The 14,668-nt window shown below is 29.5% G+C and overlaps 1 protein-coding gene across 1 annotated transcript in view; it reads left to right on the plus strand.

The window, feature by feature from the left end:
• The first annotated feature begins 739 nt into the window (after positions 1 to 739).
• Positions 740 to 14,668, plus strand: part of LOC143190708 (acyl-CoA Delta-9 desaturase) — a 32,277-nt gene continuing 18,348 nt past the window's right edge. The window contains exon 1 of the mRNA XM_076395208.1: positions 740 to 1,146. The gene's annotated coding sequence lies outside the window, so the exon portion shown is untranslated. The remainder of the gene's footprint in view (positions 1,147 to 14,668) is intronic.

Here is a 14,668-nt window from a genome sequence, read left to right on the forward strand (position 1 = left end):
AGTAAAAAATAAGAAAACACCTCAATATTGAATTAGTGGAAGAATATATAGAATGTATCCTTAGGAACTATCGACTGAAAACAGTCGATAGTTAAGAAACCAGCGACTGAAAATAAAGAAAAAGGTAATTACTATTTTCAGTCAAATGTACATTCATGATGACATGATGTCAGACGAAGATGTAGGAATACTTTCGTATATAAATTGTGAAAGAGAAATAGTATTCAGTAATTATTTTTTTCCTTTTGTTTTTAAAGTTAGTACGTGGAGGAATATGTACATGTCCATCTCGCTCATTCTACCGTTGGAAAATATAAGCACATATACAATTAACTGCTTCAAGCAATTATCTCCGTCCTTTCCTCTTTCGCAATTTATACAGGAAAGGGTTCCGGACATCGTCTTCGTCTGACATCACGAATGGATCAAAACAGTCGAACCGTACATTTGACTAAAAATAGTAATTACTATTTTCAGTCGCTAGTTTTTTGACTATCCACTGTTTCGATTGTTTTGCGACTATCGACTGTTTCGACTATTTTCAGTCGATAGTTCCCAAGGCTAATAATTTGTGACAGGCAATACATTGGACATCGTGATGACGTGAGTTCACTATTATATTGAATAAACTATGTTATATTTTTATTTATATTTACATGAAAACAATCTATAGCAAAAAAAATTACCCGCGACATAATTATATAGTTACAAAATCAAAAATTGTATATATTTGCTTTATTTCGAGTCGAGCTATCAAGGGAAATTATTATTGGCGGTCATATTTTGGCGTCGTTCTTCCCTTTGACTTATTACACGAAGCCAATAGCGAAAAATGCCATCCGACACCGACAGTTGCCAGAATAAAGTTCGCGCGGTTTGTACGCATACGCATTGTTTTGTTGCCGTTTTCAGTGAAGGTTTTTTTCAGGCCTCATTGTGCCGCCTGGACTCTGCTAGAGTGGAAAAAGAACGCGTTACTACTAACCGACGTGTGTATTCGTCCGCTATTGCTCAAGTCCCATCGTTCGCTTCGGCATAACCCGCGGAAAAACCGCGTCGAAGCCACCTGCGGGAGCGTGCCGGTAGAATTTCGTAAGAAAGTGAAAGTTACCGAAATTGCAGTGTTTTATTCGTGCTTTTCCGATGGTAAATATAGTTTTCCTTTACTTAAAAACATACGTACACCTATATTTAAAAAAATCTACGGTTTTATGACGTAATTTCTTTTTTTACCATGTTGACTTCATCATTTCATCACAATATAAGATCCGATATTAACATTTTCCAACAATTATTGTGTAATAATTGTTTGTTCGTTTATACATTTACGGTTTGTTGTTCGAAGAGTTGTTGAACGCATTTGAAGTTGTGAATGTTCGGGATCTACGAAATTAACATGTAGTCGACATATATTTATCGATAATTTTCTTGAATATTTATGATTTATAAACGTATTTTAAAATATGTTAATGTAATATAACATTAAAATAAGAAAAAAACTTGCTTATTTTAAAAACTTTTAGAAAAACTTACCTTTTAGATTAAAATGATGCATTTTGGTGTGAAGATTTATCATAATATATAGTTTATCATAATATACGATTTAACCCCCCCCCCTTTTATATCTCCCACTAAAGGTTCCATAAACATTATTTTGCTACTATCTCATTTAAATTCCTAGCAAATTATTTATTAATTTTATTAGATTTTCGTTAAATAGTTAAGAGTTTGAGAGAAAATGACAAAAATCGCAGCAGTAGTTAACAGAAAGTATATTTACGGATTGTTTTTCCTAGAATTTGTTAAATTTTGCGAATTTGAACAATTAGCATGACATCGAGATTAGAACGTTTAGTAATTTTATTTAAATTATTTATTTTGGCTAATAATTTTAATAATTTAATATATTCTTTTAAGTATTTTTTAATAATTTTAATTAAAAATATTAAATTTTAAAATTACGAATAAACATGTTTTATTTAAATAAATTATTAACCAACCTTCAATAAAAGAAGTGTTGCTTAGATAGAGATGGACATATGAGACTAACTGCTATTCAGATTAGCAGAACATCTTTACAAACATAATGTAAGCTTCACAAATCATTCAGCAAATAACTGTGCAATTAAAAGTTAAACGTTTTTCAACGTTTCTTTTTTGGACTTACTTTTCGACCTTACTTTCGCTTCTGACTCCTAATTTTTAACACCATAACATTCAGCATGTGGTTTATTGTTCTACAAGAAATTGTTAAAGCTTACTGCATATGCTCTATTAGCTTAGTTAATCTTATTTGAAGTTCTATCATTTAAACAAATAATTTAGATTATTATTAGATAAAGGGAAATTTTTTATGTTATGTTAACTGCTCAACTGTTCACCACTGTTAAGTTAAGGAAATTATATAATTCTTGAAAGTAGGTTAGAGTATATATATATATATATATATATATATATATATATATATATATATATATATATATATATATATATTTCCTCAACTACATCTGTTACAACTGGCCAATAAGGTGGATGTTGAAACAGTTTCTACATTAATTTCTTGATATTACTGATGTTTGTTCGGAATGGCGTTTTTTTTTACGAATTTTAACATCTAATTGTCGCAAAACGTTTAACATGTAATAGAGCAAAAGTCTCTTGTTTTGATTCTGATTATTGTGATAGACCCAGACCAATAGGTTTCAGTTGTAGTGATAAAACGAATATGTATTGTTAAGTAATTTTAAAACAGATGTTGATCGGATGGCATTATTCAATATAAGTGATTAATGCTGATTATTAATATATTTTTACATTAACATAAAATAAATAAAACTAGCAACTGTTTAAATACAAATTATTGCTTCTCTTTCTTTTTGATTGATAACATTATAGCATAGTGTTCTAAAATCTCTTTGTAGTACTGTCATCATCATCAAGTGAAGTACTGTCATTCGATATTAATTAGTTCTTCTAGTTACATGGCGATAATTAATTAATAAATACGGTTCAAAATTATTAATACATGTAATTAAATATTCCATCAATATACAATTTATTTAATTGAATTTTTTTTGTTTCATCAACAATAATGAAGCAATAAAAAACTAAATTAAATACAGTTGTAACTCATGCCGGATAATTTAATATTAAATATATAGCGTGAGCCATGCGTTTGTGTGATAATATTGTTGAGAAACTTTAATTGAAAAATGATTATTTATAGGAAACAATATTACTTCTGTGGTTGTCTTGATATTACTCATTCTTTTAAATTCTACAGACTATTATTTATTGATGTATATCTTTTTTTTTTCAATGATATTATTGAAAATAAAAGTCTAAATTAAATTAATCATCATGGGATATCGCAATATTATTTAATCAAATATTGAATATAAGATGTTGTTATTGGTATTACTGCTGTTGTTATTTTACTGCTATTATAGGTGACTATTACTCTTGTCAAACCCTCTAAAATCTACTTACCTCTTGCTTTACTTCACAAACATTTCCCCGTTCGATCGTCACTTGTTTGGATGTTTCATAGCCATGTTTTTGGTGGAAAAGTGGTAGCTAATGATTGAATACATTAATTCTTCTGAATAAAACTTATATTACGTAATATTACTGTATCTGCCATGGACAATATAATCTAGAGGTATAAGTTTTATTTCTTTTTTATATTCATTTTTGTCAGTCTAAAATTAGTACATATATAGTAGAAAAATTAGTATATATATATATATATATATATATATATATATATATATATATATATTTATATATAGTTATATAGTTATTAAACAAAGTTTGAATGTTCAGATAAAATTTAAGGCGAATAGATAATTTTCTTCGGTTCAGATTTAATAAAATTTAATTTATTTCTCAGATATACTGTTCCAGTTTTATCTAAAAATCTCCTTTCGTTATTACGATAAATCTCGGACAGTTTATGCTGCACGGATACCAGCGAGAATTTTCAATTAAGAAATCGAATAAAACACAGCTTGCAGCGATGCCAATGGCAAAGTATGTGCCATATAGATAAGCGCCCGACTATCGGTTTCTGACGTCACAATTTCGGTAACATACGGCTGGAATTGAATTGAACGATAGAAGTTATAGTCGATTGGTCATCACGGTTATTACAGTTCATAACGACATTCTTCAATAAACAAATTAAATCGCCCAGCGACTAGATTCTGTTCTGTGAATTAGTAAAATATATTTGATTATTTTATGCTAGTTTTAAATGCTAGTATATTCTTACTAGTATTTTATTTATATTGATTTTATATATCATACGATGGTCTACGATATAATTATTATTTGATGATAATGAGAATGTTAGATGTATCATAAAGAAATATAATTACTACGATTGGATTTTCCATTTGATTCTAATATACAAATTGCGGCCCAAACCAAACGAACTCTTTAGCTCTTTTAAAAAATGACAGTGTCTAGCAATATCTTCTAAAATATGTAAAAAAATACATAGACATTCTAATTTATCTTCATAATTCTATTTGTTATTTCTTACGAAATATAACAGTTGATATAATTTTGAATAAGAAATAAAATTACTTTTTTTTACATGAAACCGATAAAACTAATTTATACTCCTAATACTTACAATTCTGACAAAAATGTATCGAAAATCATTTTTAAAGAGACTGCTGAATGGACTTTTTCATCTTAAGTTTTTTCACTTTTCATATCAAACAGAGACTTTGTCTGTGGAAATGAAAATAAAAATCAAAAAGTGACTGTAAAAGTGCTAGAAGGATTACGGTCAATAGACTTTATTAAAAGAATGTGCGTATGAGAGCTCAAAAGTAGTTGAGAAGAGGTGGAAGATTTGATTCGTTCTGGTCGACCATCAACGTCTTCGTCCACGCACGAAGTTCACATCGCCAAACGGAAGAAAATGGAGATTGAAAATCGTTACTTAAGTTGCAGAGCAGATCAAAACAATTCTTACATCATGAAAACGTAACAGATACTACCTAAATTACCTGATGTGTCTCCGGTCGACTTCTTCATCTTTCTAACAATCATATTACATCTTGGAGGTTCTCAGTCGATAGAAGACAAACAAATTAGCGCAGGAAACTGAATTGACTTCAAGAAAATGCATTTAAACATGTTTGAACCGTTAGATTGTTCGTTAACATAAATTTATTTTTATTTATTTATTAATATTATTTTTATGTAGTAGAATATTTTAATACAATGTGTACATACAAAATGGGATTTCTTTGTAAATACTTTTAAATCGTTCTTGCCAATTTAATAAACAAGGTAATACTAATAAATACTAACAATAGTCAGACCTTATCAACAATCAACAACATCAGAATATTATACCACGTCATACTTGTCTAAAATTCCTAATAACAGTTATAAAACATTCAATTCTTATGCAACATAGAACATTTAACAATGTAATTTGGGTGCGTGTATTTGCATTGTTATTCGAATGCGCTAAAATTATTATTTCGTATTCTCTCAGTAAAATATCCGTTATTCTAGAAACCATTAGGTCAGCACTATTTTCGTTGGAAGAAGTTTTCATCGATTATCACGACAAGAGAACCTAATTAGATTATAACATCGACTGGTTTCTCTTGGAATTTGTTATTGGAAAAATGTTAGTGGTTATCAAATGTAAACTATATTCAGTTGTAAATTTTACAGTGACGAAATAGAAAAATCAATGTTTAGTTATTTTCCTTACCCCATTAATAAAAAAATAACAATAAAAATTGTGGTAGCTTTTGGACTTAGAAAGACAACTTCTAGAATTCCTCAACTTCCATCAATTAGAGAGTTTCTGGGAACATTTTGCTTTTCAAAATATTTTATTATTCTATACCACTTGTGTACACATTGATTCAAAGATTGTGTTTCACCAAAACGAGGAATTATTGGCACCATTTAGGCGTGAAAGGGGTTTGATCTCAGATGTATTGACTGTTACTGAATAAATGCTCCAGAGAGAAAATAATATTGCAGCAATTACATCAAGAAAATTATTCATTGTTAAAATAATTAAAATGGTCAATGGCGGTAAATAATGTATTCTTCTACATGAAATTGTCTTGCGTAAATTAATAATCATTTAAACATATTTACTGGCACTCTATAGAAGGCCCACTCTTGGAAAACCGATAGATCTTCAATTAGGGCTCTTATTATTTGAAATCAATAAAAGCTTTCAGACAATATTATCGACTTACTGTGAAAACTTAACGTTTTATTAATAATTGAACTATTCTTTTATACGTATTTTAGGTAGTTTTGCTATGTCTGGGTTATTTTTAACCAAGTTTTAATATTATGCTCGTAATACGGTTAATTTGACTTTCGTTGCATCTGACAACAAATGTTTGAGGTTAAGTACCAATAATGATACCCATGATGTCAGGCTAGCTAAAAATGCCTTCCAAATAGTTCAAATTATGAAAAAATCACGTTATTAAAATGATTATGTTAACTTACATTGCAGTAAACCATTTCATTTTTATTCCATTCTATTTCAGTTTGCTAAAATTCACAATTTATCGCTATATTCGGATTCGAGTTCGAATTTTGGAGCTCTAAGAAGAAGAAGAAGCTCTGGAGAAGGTTTGATTCTTGCAAATGGTGGTAACTTATTAGATACTCATTTAAATTTAAAAAGTAAGAAAGAAAGAAGAAAAAAACAAAAAGAAAGAAACAAATGAACATACGTCATCTCAATTTATGACGTTAAAACGGTGCAATGTTGCCGTATCAACTCCGAGTTTTAGTCCAGTTTGACTTTGACATATGACAGAATTCTAATCTAAATAATATTATGAAACATAAATGTTATCAAATATAATTGATTTTAACATTATAGTACATCTCAAAAATTACAGTTAATTGTACAGCCACGATAGTTTATAGGTTAGAGTTATAACCTCTTATCACTATTGTTATCAAGAATTTTGCATACGTTTGACAACCGGACGACTCTGACAGGCTGGTTCGGTTACATTTTCGAACTTATCAGACATAATTGTGTCTCTTTTTAACTAGAATTAAATAAGAGGGAAAATATTGTCTGATTCTAAAACGAATTTACAAATTACAAATTCATAGCAACTTTGGATTGGCTATATATATCAATACCTCAAAACTAAATAATTGTAGCTTTATTGCTATATTAATATGTCCCTTTTTTGAAATGTATCATCTTAAACTTAATATTTGCACCTACTACCATTTTGAAAAGTAGTGGAGAGACGACATATATCCTTTCGCCTACCAACAACACCATCGTAACATCTCTATAGCTAGAGCAAGTATTTAAATTTTGTTAAACTTTAAGTTTTTACTGTTTATTTATAAATTTTAAATTTCACATGTAAATTTGCAAACACAAAGTAAATTTAATATTATCAATTACCAATAAATAACTATAACTATTCCATACTCTGATTTTCTAATTAACAATTGATTAAAATATGTTCTTGAGAACCAAAAATAATAATTGGTCTATTGTGGAACTATCCTGTAATAATGATAGTATTAGAAAAAGCGATCAATCTCATCGCATTGTTATATAAACATGGGTATACTTAAAAAGATAACACATGGAACAGATAAAATGATAATTACGGTTCTTGCCATTTCGATTAAAAATCATTTAATGATTTATTTATAGATGAATTAGGCTTTGTTCATATCAGGCAGGCGCTATTAAAATAAGGTAATATCAGGAAGTCTGCGTGAGAGTCTTGAACAATTAAGATCTATTAAAAGCCCGCGTTATAAGAGCAGATCCCTCTTGACTTCTTTAGATTAGTCATTTAATTTAGGTTATTTTGCTTTTTGTAAATATTTAGAACATTTATACTATCTTCTGTATTATATTCTAATATAAGTAAGGTTTATATATTATAACAGAATGGAGAAAAAGTAACTTCGGGTTTTCCTAATAGATAACTTTAAGACGCATATTTCCAGTAATATCAAGAAATTTGAAAATATCGATTGTTTTTCATACATTGCGTTAGGAATATTTCAGTTTTTTTTTCGGAGATAAAACTATTTAAACTTTTTTTAATGGCTTTTTTCTGGAAACTGCATTTTTCGAGATGGTTCGATTGAACTGATTTATCGAAAATTTGGTGTGGGCTTTAAGATTGAGTGTGAAAAGAAAAGTCAAACCATTTTTTGTTAGCAAAATTAAGTCACTTCGGAAAAAAAAAACAAGATTTTTTTACGATATTTGTTTGATTTATCGGTTTGATTTTATATTAGAATAGATATAATATTCCTTTAATTCAATGAATATCGTAAGTTGTTTCTGAAAAATCTGAAAAATGAAAATCTTTATTAATGTGGCAAAATTGGGAGAGACGTGACTTCATAGTTCGGACCTTCATAGCGAGAGAATTAAGAGTTTATCACAAAAGCGACGTAAGTAAGTTCATATAAAAATAAATTTGTTTTGTAAAACATGAAAAGAAATTAAATCAGTTTTGCCACAACCCATTACACACAGTATTTACAGTAGCATTTGGTCATATTGAAATTAGTTTAGAACAAGTGTTTTTATTTAGTGACTCCTTCATTACTTAATTAATGGACTTAATACAAAATATCATTTTCTAAAGGCATAAACCATTTTCGACACGTTTCTTAAGCTACGATACAAATTTCTTAAATTAGAAATTTTAAATTATTTTTTACAAACATTTTTAAAATACGTAAAATAATTCGAAAAAACATTTTATTATCGTATCGTATTTGCTACGATATATAATATGTTTGAAGTACAAATTATTGTTATTTACCCTTTAATGCTATCTTATTTACTATTTACTGGCATCTTTCCGGATATCTGTATTGATTTCTTTATGACAAAAATAAAAATCTCTTGATGTGCCCATAATTTCGATATATTTTTTGATTTTTTATAATATCAAAACTGAAATTCTTGAATAAGTTACTCGTTATTAATCATTAACAAGAGATAGAGAGATGAATAATAATCGAGTAATAATAGAGTAATCTCTCTAAGACTTCATACATCACATGCGAGAAAGTCATTTATTTATATATACAAATTATATATACCATATAAGAGAGCAAAAGAAAGTTAAATACACTCAGATCTCAAAACCTTCCCCTTTCAAAATTTCAAATTACTGGACTAATTAAGTCTCTACTTGCTTTAGTACAACTAATTTAAAGTGGTTGTGAATATTCTTCTATTAGAAACTCGCTGTTAACAATATATCCAAGAAAAAACTTGGTCTATTAACTATAAGAGATAATGCAATTTGGTAATCGACAACGTAATTAGCATGCCGAATATTACTTGGAATGTGAATTGGAACGAAATCGGTAATTCATAAGACCATTTTACAATTTTGTCTCAAGTAAGGTTGACTCTATTAACTCATATATTCTCTTCCTCTCATGACGTAATCTGCGGTTTAACCATATAAACGTTGGTTATTATGTTCCACGCGGTTCATATTTCAAATGCATTTTTAAATCGACAAAAGATCATAATAATTCAAGATATTATTGGCGGGAGAAAACAGATTTGTGACAAACCTTAAAAAAGTATTTTTAAGCTCTAATCCGTGCGATCTAAATACTTACCACATATGGAAAGAAGATAAAACAGTATTTTTTCCGTAACAGTTACTTAACATTCTGTGATTATAAAACGTGTGAGAAAGAACCATTCAGATTATCTGCGCTATTTCCGTTAATCTTATTGACTTAATGATTACTACTCATTATTAACATAACCAAATCCAGGAACTCGTCCTGCTATAATGTTGATGATGTTACATGAATATGTTTCTTTGTCACTCAATAAACACTAATTTTATTACATATTAATGTATAAATAAAACACCAAGAAAAGTAACCTTTTCTTCATCGTGATGTTACTTTTTTATAGTTTTTCATTATATTGTAAATGTATAACAAATGAGTATTTTTCAAAACTACCACACCGTGATTTCTGTAGTTTTTATGCAGTGAAAAAGGGTGAGTTATAACTAAGATTATTGGCAATAGCTGCCAGATTGTTTAATCCGAAACGTTATGATTTATAAAAATTGAATTAAAACGATATTAAGAGTTGAAAAATGTTATGTTTTTATGAGAGTTGGCTTTTGGTTAGGTAATTTCAACACTTTATGATATTCCATGCATTGCTATGCAGCCGTAAAGTTTAAGAGAATATATATTTACACCAGTTAAAATTTCTATATTGATAAGACTACCATAGAGATTAGATTTAAATCCAATTGATCATATTTGGGGTTAATTGAAACGTTCGGTTTGACAATTTGGAGCTAATAAATGTATAAACAAAGATGACTTGCGGTATGTCGTAGGCTTGGAATGAAATTTTGCAAGGTTTAATAAATAAATTAACTGAATCAAGGCTTCAAAACATGTCGGATAGTAAAGACAATAAAGGTTTCGTAACCAATTTTAAGATTTCAAATATTTATTTTGAAATGTTTAGGGTTGATTCTCTATTTGCCTAATTACGACCATAACAAACGTAATTAACAAATTACTGTGCTCCTATGTTGTTGGTAGGATGTTTAGTAAAGTTTCGGAATGCTTTTTATTTGTCAGTAATACTACACATAATCTGACAACATTATAATATTTAATCTTTCATAAGAACGGGATGAAAGACGAAGAAGCGGTACAGATCTGAAATAAAATAGAATAAATTGGTTTGTAAGGCAATCATAACATTATGGAAGATCTCGCTTTAAACATGAAATAAGGTAATTATATTACAGCGGCGAGTAAACAATAAACTACTGGACATCATGCAGAAGATTGAAATGTTTAGGGTTGCAAAAGGAAACCAAACGAACTTCTATAGTGTTTACTCGTAACTTTAACATAATTAATCTAATCTCATTTTAACTTAACAAAGAAGGCACACTAAAGACTATAGTTGAGAGTCCACATTGTTCATGATGAAATAAAAGCAGCAGCGGATTGTTAACTCGAATGCGGTAAGAACTGGTAAGAATGAAAGAAACTGTCACTGCATTTTATAAAACAACTAAAAAAGTTGGATGGTTGTACCTTGGAAACCATTTTCTTTCTGGAAAAACATGAAATTATTGTTTTGTTAAAAAAAGCAATTTTGTATATGAAATTATTGTTGGTACTTGGTAACAAAACACAAATTAAAAACGTGGATTACTTCTTCCGAACCGACGTTACTTATTAGCCGAATCCAGGAAGTCATCCTGTTATTATAAAATGTTATCTGGCGAATGTGATTATTCATCATTCAATAAACACTTTAATTTCGGTTAATATTGGAATGATTTGGCGGATCTGATAATTCGGGCTCTGACATTGCTATTTTATGTTCTCGTCATACAACATCTGTGCCCACCGGTGATAATATTCTATTTTTGTTATTTACCTTTACCTAGCTTATCGGGCTTGCCCTAAAAAGATAAACTTTATGGTAGTTTTCCGAAAACTTCGACAGAACGAATTTAAAACGAAATCAAATCGTGTTTCGTTGAATATCTTGTCGCTGGATGCGGTTTTAATTTACATCTTGCCTTCGACCGGGATTATTTCGACCTTGAACTAGTAAAATATTGGTCATAGGCTGTCAAAAAATGTTTAGTGGTAATTTAAATTAGCGATATTAACGATACAGTAACATTTCGTAATGTTTAACTTGTGTAGTTGGTTGCCAATTTGTTTTTTAGTCTGGGTTAAGCTGTTATATCAGTTTACATATTTATTTATTGGGTATTAGCTTAGCTTAATGTAAGGTTGGAGGGAAATAATTTGGAAAAAATAATGGGTATAAAGTTGCAAAAGTCTAATGTACATAAGATCATCACTACATAGTATAAAACAAAGTCGCCTTTTCTGTCCCTATATCCCTATGTGCGCTTAAATCTTTAAAACTACGCAACGGATTTTGATGCGGTTTTTTTCAACAGATAGAGTGATTCAAGAGGAAGGTTTATATGTATAATACATGCATAATATACTAAGGCAACATTGCTAATTTTAGAGGTTTCTAACGTGATGTCGTAAATTAACCTATTTTTTTAGGCTTATTTAGCAATTAGCAAAAACGCTGCCTAACCCTACGAGTTAGATCAAATTAATGTACTACAGTATTGTACACCATAAAAATGTCTACAAAAAAGTCCCCGATGGTATATGTTTATCTTTTAGGGATAACCCACATTAACCATTTTTATTGTTTACTTTTTACGTGAGAAAATGGCTTATTTACGAAGCTATTTTAAGCAATACGGCATTAATCCTTATCGAATTAAGTACCTTAAATACAGTGTGCAATTAATATAGATCAATATGGTTCCTTACAGCATGTAAATTAAACAAATATTTTCGGAGATATTACAAATTTAAAATTTGCGTTTAAAAATGTGTAATGTAATAAAAATTGTATGAATTTAGATATTCCAAAGATAGCAGGAAATCTTCATAGTAAGTATAGGGGAAGAGGAATTGTTTTACTCCAAATTTAATGCGTGCAGGCCAAGGGCAGTAATGAATGAACCAAAAATACTGGATCGATTTTAATCATGTTTTCATTGAGTGACATAGGCATATATATTTTATGCCCGTGCAAAGTCGGAGCGGGCCGCTATGTTTTTATATACAACGTTCATATTTTTTCTGTAGTGTATTTAATTTAGTATCAGCATTGCACCCGTGCGAAGCCGGGGCGGGTCGCTAGTAGTTAATAATGCAGCGATATGTGGAATATTTCTCTAAATTCACTCATTCTAAACCATTACAAGAGAGGCATATGCCGAATAGTATGTCATTATATAAAAAGTTGTCCCTCTGATGATTTTTTTTATATTTCAAAGTCTCCTTTTTACCAATGAGGGTTTATCTGGATGGGCCCTACAGTTCAACGCGGGCTCCGAACTACGGTCCTCGGTATTAAGACTACCGACGGGCGAGATACCAACTTGGGAACCATCCCAGAAGACATCCGGTCTTACCCAGCCTGGTTACTGGCGCGACCCTTTTCGGATTTTGCACTCTTGCCTAGGACAATCACAAACATAAATTTACGAACATACCCCAGCAGGATTCGAACCCGCGACTATCACACCAGTAGGCGGACCGTCCTGTCGCCTTTACCACATTCCAACTTCATTTATGTTAGTTTTACTATTAAATTAATTATATGTATTTTTAATGAATTGAATTTGAATGAATTTAAATGAATACGAACTGTGTGACTGATTGTTTTATTTTGTTCGTTTAATTGTGGTACCCATTTGCTGGTTTCTCAATGCAGGTCGTGGCTTATAAACGTATTTTTACAGTAAAAGTACCGTAGGTTAATACAAAGATTTAGAATCAGGTTTGCTGATAAGGTACCACGGCATGAATCGCATTAGGTCAAATTTATTTTTATTTTTATGTGTAACTTTCAAATTATTGAACTTTGAAAGCAAATTTGACCTGACAAACATTATTTGTGTATTATTTGTATCTCTATTGAATTAAAAAAATAAATTAAAAATTGAAATTGATGAATATATTCTAATTAAAAGGAAAGCTATTATTATAGAACTAATAACATTTTTATGAAAATGTATGGAAAGTTAATGACATTTAAAATTTACAGTTACATAATACAAACCATACAAATCTCAAATATTTCTTAAGCAACTTTATTTAACATTTTTTGACATAATTGTGTTGGTTTTAGAATTTAATCTCGGTTAAAAGCCAGATAAGGTATAGTCATAGTGACTTTTAATATTAATTCTCGACCTCTCATATACCTTAATAAATTTATAATATAATTTCAAATATGCTTTTATTTAAATACGTGTTCCAAATGTACCAATATTTTGAAGGTGTTTATTAAATTTAGTTTGTTATTACAGAAACCAACAGATTACCTAATACGTTAGATCATCATTTAATAACCATAACCTTGGTTACTCATCGGGTTCGGTGTCATATAAAGTCAACTCTAAAATAAATTTTGTACTATACGAGTGATATAAGGTGGCTTAAATAATGTTACCGTAAACATATGTTAATCCTACAGACACGGGTCGAATTCAAACTTTGAATTTTATCAAGACATTTTTATGGATAATCATTTTGTCAAAAAAGCCCAAGGAATTGGTGAATAGAACACAAAATGTTTTATTGTTTGGCCAGTTTTTCCCTTCGTTTCCGAAGGGAAAACCGTTTCGTCCCTTTTAAAAATTATTATATATTTTTTAAAGGCATTTTCTAGTTGTTTAACTTCTATCGATTGAAAACGTGCATTTCAAATTGGTAATTAGGGTAGTGCCAACTTAACAATAACAACAATTGTGATAATGTCTACTTTATTGGTACTTTTTGACAGAAATACCACAGTGTGTTACATTTAGAGAATTTTTAAATATGGGTACATGCTGTTGTAACTATGTCATAAGATACTCTATTTGATAGGTGTCATTTCCACCAATATATAATATGATACAGATTGTTCTCTAAGTCAATTTCTTTGTTTACAATAATCAAATGGATAAAGGGCATTGTGAAAATCATAGTGTATATGAGGTCAGAAGTAATCAATAAACTGTACAAAATATAATCGAACCATATTTGT

Source organism: Rhynchophorus ferrugineus, unplaced genomic scaffold, assembly GCF_030347505.1.
Source record: "Rhynchophorus ferrugineus isolate W39M unplaced genomic scaffold, kcgeb_rfMv2 rfM2, whole genome shotgun sequence".
Taxonomy (NCBI): domain Eukaryota; kingdom Metazoa; phylum Arthropoda; class Insecta; order Coleoptera; family Curculionidae; genus Rhynchophorus; species Rhynchophorus ferrugineus.